Below are 10,897 nucleotides of genomic sequence, written 5' to 3'. Positions count from 1 at the left end.
AAAGATAGATTTAGACAACTAATCACGGAAACTGTTCACGATTTATTTTGCTGCAGTGTTTACATACATGAATCAAGCTTGATATACAGTAGCACAGCTTCAGCTATAATGAGCAGCTTCCAAAACAAACCAAGATTATGAAATGAAAGCAACTGTCAAGGAAACCTTTCATTTCAGGCTGGCAGCTGTATTGGGTAGAATCACTTTTGACCCACCGCAAATCTTTATGTGTCAACAGGCAAGACATGATTAGGTCAACCTCACTCTGTGTCACATGCGCCGTAATCCTTTCAAATCTGGCAGTGGTGCTGCCATGGACATAATCACACTAAAAACAGGCTCTGTTCCGGTGTCATGGCTGACTCAGATTCAGGCAGGCAGAGTGGAGGCGAACAGTAAGATTTACTCTGATCAGGCTCAGGCTCTATAATCAACACTGATTACTTCCTTTTACTTCCCAGCTCGACACCCTGTGCATCTTAATTGCAATTAGCTCGCTTCTGAAATTAAAGCGGCTTGGAGAAGTTGAGCAAAGGATGATAACACAGCACTTTGTGTGTGTGTGTGTGTGTGTGTAGGTGTGTTTGTATAAATTTAGAGGATGCCACTGACATTTATAGTAGGCCCCTTATCATTGGTACCTAGGGAATCTGTTTTTCTACTGTATGTCTCATCTAATAGAATATATGAGAACTATGGGTAACACTTTACTTGAAGGTATCGTCATAAGAGTGACATGACACATTCATGAACGTGTCATAAACATTATGTCAATGTCATTAAATGTTTATGACTGTTGTCATTAAGTGTCATTCGGTTTTTGTAATGACAAGTTGACATTGTTTGGGTTGTCTTGATTATGACAACTTGACATTAATCAAAGTGACATTACACGAAATTGTCTTTGTCATGACAACTTGACATTACATTTGTTTGGGATGTCCTTATTATGACAACTTGACTCCTTCATGATATGTTTATGTCAAATCAAAATGCTAACACTTTACTTGACGTCAAAGAATTTCTTAATTACACTGTCATAATGGTGTCATGACAGTCAGTTTTGGGTATCCTGTCAAACATCTATGACCAAGTGCTAGAATTTGTCTGTAACCTTGCACATCTAATTATAATAATCATTCTGTCAACTTGCCATAAACACAAAAATAGGTACATATTTTGTTCCGACGCAGAAGCCTAAATCAGGCTTGAGAGCTTTCTGCTGCTAACTCAACTGCTAGCCTGGCGGCTAGCTCAGCGGCTAACTTGGCGGCTAGCTCGGCGGCTAACACAGCTAACTGGCTAACTGTAGACTGTAGTAGTAGTAATAGTAGTGTGCGCTGAATGTATATACCCGCCCATTAAATCCTAAAAACAGAAATCTTGAAACACAGTTTGTGAAGCCTAGCTCCACAATTAAAATCTAAATGGTTGAAATGCTTTTGACACCTTTTTTACAAATACATTTATGACCTAGCCTATTTAATGAGTTTAGAAGAAAATGTCTGAATTCACTTTACACGGTCTTTAATGACAACAGTCATAAACGTTTATGACATTGACATAATGTTTATGACGCGTTCATGACTGTGTCATGTAACAGTTATGACAGTGTCATGTCACTCTTATGACGATACCTTCAAGTAAACTGTTACCGAACTATGTTATGTGAGTCATACTTTAACTTTACAGCTAGGTGAGGGGAAGTAGCTTAGCCGTGAGATGTTACTAATCTACAGAAACATTGTCTAACATTCCAACTATATTACTAAAGATATATATATGTGTGTTTTAAGTGTTACAAAGTCACCAAGTTATAAGACATCACATAGATGTAATTCAAAATGGGAAAGCAACTGGATCATTGTCTGCACATTTTGACACAAGAGGGATCCCATTTTCTGCAAGGTATGTTTTGAATCAAGTTTAAGCTAACTGTGTTGTAATCAATAACTGTTTATGGCTTACCTTTTTTCTTCTCCTTGTTTTCCGGTCCAGTTTTGAGTAGTTTTGTCACATTCGAGTAGGCCCCAACCCTGGGTGTGGCCTATTATGTGTGATTGACATGTTGTTAACCTAATTGGCTACCAGATATTGAGGGAGGATGACCTACCGACCTCACAGTTTTGAACTAAGTAATGGTCAGACTACTACAGGAGAAACTTGTCCACTCAGCTGAATTTCTCACAAAATATCCAGAAGCAGGATGTTTATATTCAGCATTCAGCGACATTTACTTGACACAACACAAACAGATTTCGCCAACAAGACTTTGTGCAAGATGTGGCACATCTTAAAATCTCTGCAGGAATCCACCACCAGGTAAGTGTTTCCAAATTAATTATGAATTGGCAGCTCATTTATTACCTACACACATATTGCTTTATAGTTGTAGCTCTGGGAGAACGTGTGGTGTTAAACAGTTTATTGATGTTGCTGCTCCTGCTTTCTTTTCCACAAATACACAGAAATACCTTGTTTTCCCCATTCGTGGCATTGTGTTGAATCAATTTGGTGCGTTTGACGTTTGTAAGCTGGTGGTCTCTCAGGTGCATTGACTCAGCCACAAACCCTTAGGTTCCTTGTTGGATTGAACATGATTGGAGCTGCTCTGAGTTCACCATGTTAAACACTCATCCTTATCAATTTGGCTGTTTTTCCTTTCAGCCAATGTGTGCTAAATGGTTTCTAGGTTTTATTTACATAATAGAGGCGCCCTTTAGAGCCCGACCGATATATGGGTCAGCCGATATTATCTGCCGATATTGGCCTATCACAGATATATCTCTGATATGCACCGATATATTTTTTAAGTAGGCCTAATACAGGCAACATTTTATGTATATTTGATCCTTATTCTTGATTTTAGTTAAATATATACGTACATGTATTTGGCTGTTGTTGTGTTTTATTATTTATAGGAATGTATAATTATTAAATTACCAGTGAAGTTTACTTACTTTAGTTTCAGTGCACTAATGTAATTGTATAAAATAAAGTTTATAGTTAGACTGTAAAATATTACAACCTCCTTTGTAACAAATGTTTGTTAGCCACATATATATATGCAAAAAAATATGCATTTTATGCATATATTCTGTAAGATTATCAGCCAGTATAACGATATTGGAATTTTTGTACTCCCTAATATCGGTATTGGCATCGGCCCCAAAAATCCAGTATCACTCAGGCTGTAGCCCCTACTATGGACACCCAGAAAAAAGTCAGGCTAATCTATATTGCTATATTCACTTTATGTGAATCTGTGTTTAGATGCATCACCTTTTTGGTTCATGACCCCATAAAATGAAGCAATTATGTGACTCTTGCTCACGGATAATACATTTTGCAGACCAAAGTTATGAGAAGTTCAACTAAAGAATGATTTTTGCCTCGTAAGATTGTTTAATTTGGTGAATTTTTAGGAGGCTTGTGTAGAAATATAAACAAGATGTGTCCACTTCCTACAGCTCCATGAAAAGGGTCTCTGGGAGGTGAGGTCATTTGAGGCCAGAGTCTGCGCAGTAGAGTTGGATGACAGGATGAAATACCTAAAATGACAGAAATCATCTTTGGGAAAAATTTAGTTGATGTTTACTTTCTGAAATTTGGCTCATGTCCCATCTGCTAACATGGAGGGGGTGGGACTTATGTCCTGTACTGCAGCCAGCCACCAGGGGACGACCAAGATGTACTGGCTTCACTTTTGTGCAGCTGTCATGATCTTATACAGTCAGTGGGTGAAACTGTAGTATTATAAAGAGAAACAGGACATTTTTCTTAATCATCTTGTGACCCATCAGATTATCCTATAGTTTGCATTACATATTATTGTTTCAGTTTTGCATTTAAAAGAAAGTGATTTATTTCCTTAATTTCCTGTGACTTTTAAATAAGAAAATAAGTCACAAACCAGCTCAGGACTGTGACAAGGCAGGAGTCGATACAAGCATATTCTTCAGACAAATATAATTTTTTTGTGTAGAACAAGGTGCAAAAAGCAAAAGAAGGTGATGCAGGACGAAGGGAGAAAGAGTGAGTACATGAGCCAGCTCTTCTAGCCTGGAAGGCCCAGTTGAACCAGATTTCACTGCCTTTGAGAAAGGGAGGGTTGTCACAGAATGGAATAAGCATGGCAAGGCAGCACTTATGCAAGACTGTAAAGCCCATCATTTGATCAATTTCCTGGTTGCAGAAAGAAGTCACACCTGCTGGTCTGATCTCACACACAGCTACACACTCACACTGTCAACAGTTTCGAAACACACAGTTGTTTTGTGCCTTTGCAGTCTTCACATACTCTGTCCACGATACTCTCTCATTGGACACAGACGGAGACAATGACAGACTGAAATATCTCGTACAGTTCAGTAAGCCGGTCACCAGGACGGGCATTTCCTCTGGGACCGGTACACTTGTCAGCCAGCTGCCTGTGCTGTCTCTGAACTTGCTTGCTTGCTTGTCAGCGATAGAATGATGACATTAATAGACCTACTGTACGTTGTTATGTATGACGTTTGTAGTTCAAAGTGATTATCAAGCTACCGCACAGCCTGCTTGGATGTACAGAACAGCAAGTCAGCTATGTTGGGGATCTTCTGGGTTGGAGGGAGTGTCGGTATCTTCAACATCTCTGTCTGTTAACGCCATCTGACCTTTTTCTGGACCATCGTGTCAAGGCCATTAAAAAGCTCTTGGCAAATTCAAGATGGAGCGTATTTAGAGTTTTATACAGAACATTCCTTTGTACATTTTAATTTAGTTCCCTTTTGACGCCCAGACACTTGAAAACATGTTTGTGTGTATTTATAGGGCAACATGAAACCAATTATATAACGTGAAGGGTGCATCTTTGTAGTTGCACGTCTTCTTTGATTGAGAATGTAGCTCTCTGAAGTGGACTGGAACACTGCTGGTGCCAGAGTTGAGAGTTAACCAGCCTATTTCATGCTCTATTACAGAGCAGATAAAAGAGACGCTTGTCTTTGCTGTCTGCCACTTTGTGGCTGTTTTTTGTCTGCTACTCACTGTCTTGTGCCTTTCTGCAGCCCTGCTTTTGACAGAATTGCTCGCTAGATTATTGGAGTATGGAAACTCACGGAAGAAGTCCTTATAAGTTATTGGACCCCCCCCCCCCCCCCCCCGCAGATTGTTCAGATGTTTCGCTGCCAAAAGATTTCACTCCAAAACGCCAAAACAAGTTCAGCTGTCTATGTTTTAGCTCTGGGGATGGGCCATCCATCACTGATGGTTGACAGTCATCAACCACTGAGCACTCTACCATCGTAAAATTCTGATTTAAAAGCCACCCCCCATACACACTAACACTTGGGCAAACCCTGCCACACACGCACACACACACACACACACACACACACACACACACACACACACAGTAAACTACACTAAGCCAATTTGTTGTCCGTCTATCTGTTGGGTCAAAACCCAAAGTGCTAGAGATGAAGTTTATTGCATGCCATAAAGCATGGTGATTTCCCAATGTCACTGATCAATATTATCTGCTCAGATTTGCAAGGCTGACTACCATTATCTTTAAATTCACTGGTACATTCTGCAGTTACATCACTATGGCTATTTAAAATATTTTTATAATCAGATTATCCGCTTTATGATGTAAGTTAAGCATATACTATAGGGAGGAAAAGTAAGGAAAGAGTAGTTGAGGATGGGGCTGTGAATAGGCTCAAATGTGCAAAAATAGAAATGGTAAATAATATCCAACAGACATGCATATAAAAAGTATAGAAGAAAGTATATAAAACATTATAGTGCCTTTATATGACATATGACTAGCACAGGCCCCCCCCCCCCAAAACAATATCATCGTCCATCATGATGTTTCACTTAGGGCATTGCGGTAGATATTGCCCAACCCTATTCAGCTCATAAAACATTATGACACAGCAGAAGCACAGAAATTAGCGCTTAGATCAGAATGTAGAATGAAGTAGAGACTGTTGACAGATTCATGATCTTGTTGTGCGAATCTATTGTGAGTATGTGCCCATGAACATAGCTCTGTGTGTGTGTGTATGTGGTGTGTGGTTTGGTTTGGACTAAAATAAATGTCTTTCTGTCCCCCTTCCTCTGTCTCTGCCATTGACTGCAGTTTGTGTCACTCTAATCCCTGTCATTAATCCATGTTGAGTCGCTTTGAGTCATTCAGGCTAGTGGTGGGGATTATTGTGGACTCGTGTGACAGCCCACAGTTATTTATTTACTCTTTTCTGTGCTGATCACTGTAGGAAGATTGAGGGTGGCCTTGTTTGCAATGCGGATTTGTGTGCCCGTGTGGATTGGGGAACCTTGCACTTTGAACAAGAAACTATAACTGAAACAATTATTCATTTAATCAATCAGCTGTCTTGCATAAAATGTATAGACAGCAATATTGATAGTCGATTATGTTGATTCAAGTCATTTATCATGTAGAAAAACAGCATTAAAGTTTCCAAAAAAATGATATTTGCTGCATTTCTCTGCTTTATATCATTGTAAATTGAATCTTTGGGTATCAGGTTGTTGGTTGGACAAAATTAACATTTAGGCTGGGTGTAAGGAACTTGCAATGGGTATTTTTCTTTATTTTCTTAGATTTTATAAATTAATTACAAATACATTTGGCAGATTATTCAAAAGTGTAAATAATTGTAATTGTTGCAGCACCATAAGACACTATACCCCAACCTGTGTACACGCTGTAACTGTACATGAGTGCTTAATGCATAAACTATATTAATGTGTATACAGCTGGCAAGGCTAGGGGCAATTTTGTGGGCTTAAATAATTGTATAACGCAAGAGGAACCCAAAAACCATGTCACTAAAACAGGCTATCCCTGGGGTTGCTGCTGAGGGTATTGATTACACCATGAAAACCACACCAGTATGAAGCAGTCAAGGCTCAGACGTACAAGCTCTGTTATTTTATAAATGTTAAAGATGAAATGAACAAGAAGAGTTAATATGACTACAGTTGCCTGAAATGCATTTCAGAAAAATTCTTCATGTGACATATGAGGGGGCAGAAAGAAGCGGGTGCAAAAAAATGCTGATAATTGAAGGAAAGAATAAGGAGAGACGGATTAAGACAGAAGGGAGGAGAGCTGTAAATACTTTCATAGAGTGTAAAAAGTGGGAGGTTGAATTGGCGAGAGAGAGAGAAGCAGCATATGTCCTGGAGGAGGAATACTACTATACGAAAGTGAAGTCGTTGATCATCTGTAACCTTGCAAGGACACTGGGCAGACTCCCAGAGATATGATGTAAACAGAGACAGCAACAACATAACAGTCTCACAGGGCTGGTTGATACACAGCATTACAATCCCAGAGAAGCACAGTCAAACCTAGAAAAAGCCTTGTTTCTGTGTACTAGTTGGAGCCAGAGATAAGTAGAGGGCTCATATGGCATAAAAAGATTTCTGCAGATTTATGAGGCTCTGGCACAGTGAGGTATTGATCCCTCTCCCCCATCTGAACCAGTCAAAGGAGAGTGCAACTGCAAACCTCACAATGGCTTTCATACATTTTTATATTTTGGGTGTGTAGGTTGTGTTTGTTTCCAGAGAGACTTACTGTAAGGCATAACTACAATTGCTGTGAGCAAAGGCAGCTACAGAAGGTCAAGTTACCTCAATGTCAGGAGTGGAATCGTAGAAAATAAGAAGAAAATACCACAAGTGTTAAAAAGCAAGGTCTGTAGATTTTCCTGAATAATGACGTTATATCTGTTGAGTTTTTAAGGTAGTATTAGTATAGCAGTAGTTATTTCAATGGGTTACTTACAACAAAGGCCAACAATAGATATCATGAGGGTTGAATGTTTGTTTTTAATTGGGATTTACTTGATCTGTCCCTTAAAGGATATAGCTAGTGGTGTTCAATATTTTTCTTTTTCTCAATAAATCTTACTGCAGAGCCAAACAAATTATGAATTGATCATAGTTACAAGTTGTGTGTGAGTGTGTGTGTGTGTGTGTGTGTGTGTGTGTGTGTGTGTGTGTGTGTGTGTGTGTGTGTGTGTGTGTGTGTGTGTGTGTGTGTGTGTGTGTGTGTGTGTGTGTGTGCGGAAAGCCAAAAATATCTTATTCCTCTGTATGATAGACCTCTGTTGTTATTCAGAAACTATTATAAGCACGTCTATAAGCCACAGCATCACCATAATGTTTTGAGCACATTAGCTTATGCAGAAACCGCTCCAAAGACTAATAACACAATCACATTTTAATCTCTGGAAAGTAATTCACTGTACAGCAGACCCCACTGTGTGGCAATGTGCAGTACATTTTTTAAAGACCTTCAGTACAAAGTCAAAAGGTTGTGATGTAATCTTTCTTTTTTTAATAGCTTTTGAACAACAAAGGAACTACAGCACAGAGGAATAAGGTCATAAGTAGAATTAATTGTTGGTTTGGCTCTGCACAGGAGATTTGTTGACAATAAAAAAAATTATATAAAATCAACAGCGATATCCTTTAAGAGAAAAAGGATGGGTTTTTTTGGAAATTATTTTGCATTCCCAAACATACTGTTTAGTCCTCATCCTAAAGATTTACTAATGTAAAAGAATAACAAACTGTTTGAAAATGTTCAACAAATTCTAGCTGTTTATCCAATATGGATAATATCTATATTATAATGAAACAGCATTTTTGACTGGTCCACAAGGACCAGCTTTATAAACACAAACGTCTGTCTCTGTTACCGAGTGATGAAGTTACACTATTAGTTGGTAATATTATCACCCGCCTCAACTGGGCATCACCACTTGTCACCACTTGCTTTATTTTCAATTCATTTCAGTTCATTCATTTTACCTGAGGTTTAATCATCTTTTTTTCTTTTTTCATTTTTCTTTTTTAAATTTGATGGGGTTTTTATTTTAAAGGGCAAGTTTTCTTGACACTGCCTTGTAAATCCAGATGTAAGGGAACTGGCCAGAAGAGCAAAACAATTCAAGTCTTTGGTTATGAAAATGCTCTTAATTGATTTGAAACTCTAGCACCTCACTGCAAAGTGAACAAAGTAGTATGAGCTTTGTAAGGTATAAGACATGTGGTAATGGTTTGCACATGTAAAAAATGTTTGAATGCTGAATTTAGGCCTAATTGTTAGTGAGGAAGTTATGCTAGCGCTAGCTATATATTGTAGTTTAGTCTAGTGTACGTCCAGGAGGCTGGTTACACTTGCAGAAAAGTAAACTAATGGGCTAACAGTTTTTCTAAGGTTGCTTGCTTGTTTTGAAATGATCCAGTTAATGTACAGATAGTCTAACTGTAAAACGGTATAGCTTCCGGCATTTCCTGGATTTTGTTCAATGGATAATTTGGTCAAATTAGATTGTAGCAAATAGACTACAGGACACTAACTTATGGGCATTTTTTACTTATTGTCTGATTTTGATAGTTTATTATGAATGTTTAAGGCTACTAAGTATGAACATGTGCAGTATTATTACAGCTTTTGTTTTCCTACTCTCTTATGGTGTGTTCATGAAAACTTTAAATACATTTTTCATGAGGCATCAGTTTGAGAGTTGGCCATCGTTCTAGCTGGGGACACTTCACCATGTCCTCTTTGGATAATAAGCTTGTTAGTCTCAGTCATTTAGCACAATATCATGAATGTAGTCATAAAGAACATATTAAAGAGCCCTTACTCTTAAAACAAGTAAGCAGGAAAAATGAAGACTGCAAAAGCCAAAGACAGCATTTTCAACAAACATTAATGTAACTAAAGTTTGCTCAATTAGCTTAGATTAGTTTAGAGCTGATAAGACCTGGCAGCTCCTTTTGTCTTTTTCATTTGCATTTGATTCAGTAATTCAGTAAGAATCAGTAACCACTGTCACTGTAAATTGCATGTGTGCCAAGAACAAAAATCTTGTAACAGTCAGTAACTAAAGGTCCAGACACAGCTTAGCGAACGGTCGTTTGATGATCCGAGTCTTCTCTTTTATGCCCCACCTCATCATCATCATCATCATCATCATCATCCTCAACATCATCAACATCATCAACATCACAACCTACAAAAACAAGCACAGCAACAACAGCAACATAACAAATAGAGCCATCGATCACGCTTGGAGAGCAGCAGGTCATGGGCTGCAGCTTTGCCTAATAGAGGCACTACATTAACTGGTGGAGAATTTTGACAGATCCAATTACAATGAGCTCCACACCTCTGCCACTGCCCTGCCCGCCAGGCAACCCTCAGACAAGCCGCGGTACGGTGGCATGGCATCCACACCACTCCAGCTCATGCATGGCCTCACTCATGGGGAACTGCACAAGTAAGTACATGCAATAGTAATTAGTGCCATCATCCAAACATTTATTGTTGATTGTTCTTGTTTTTCTTGGCTTTGGATATTGTCATAAAACTAATCATACAGTTTTCACATACAGTATATTGGTAGAAAACACATGTTTCCGCACTGAATACTTTTCATGGTGCCACCACACCCCCCGTTTGCCGCATCCCTCAAAATGTCTATTCCTGTCTTTTGGTAAAGCTGCTTTTCTCTCGTCTATCCACAAATGTCCAAATGATAGGTTTTGTGTCTGAGGAGAAAAGGGAGTCATGCTTCACAAGAAGGAGCACAGCAAAACATCTGACTATTGCCAAGGAGGGGAAACAAAGCAGCCTCATTTTTGCAAAATCTATTCTTTTGTCCTCATCCGAGGCCTGCTTTCATTGTGTACTCTTCACTCTTCCTCCAGCCGCAGTCCTCCCTCTCAATTATTCCTGAGAAACAACGATGTCAATCTTTTCCCTTTCAATAGCTAATGTTCTATCAGCTGTTGAAAGTCATTTTTAGTCGCAGTAGGAGGGCAGTGCCAGACTGACAGCGTTGACTCACATATCCATTGT

The sequence above is a fragment of the Scomber scombrus genome, chromosome 18, assembly GCF_963691925.1.
Source record: "Scomber scombrus chromosome 18, fScoSco1.1, whole genome shotgun sequence".
NCBI classification, from domain to species: domain Eukaryota; kingdom Metazoa; phylum Chordata; class Actinopteri; order Scombriformes; family Scombridae; genus Scomber; species Scomber scombrus.
Note: the sequence above shows the minus strand (reverse complement) of the source record.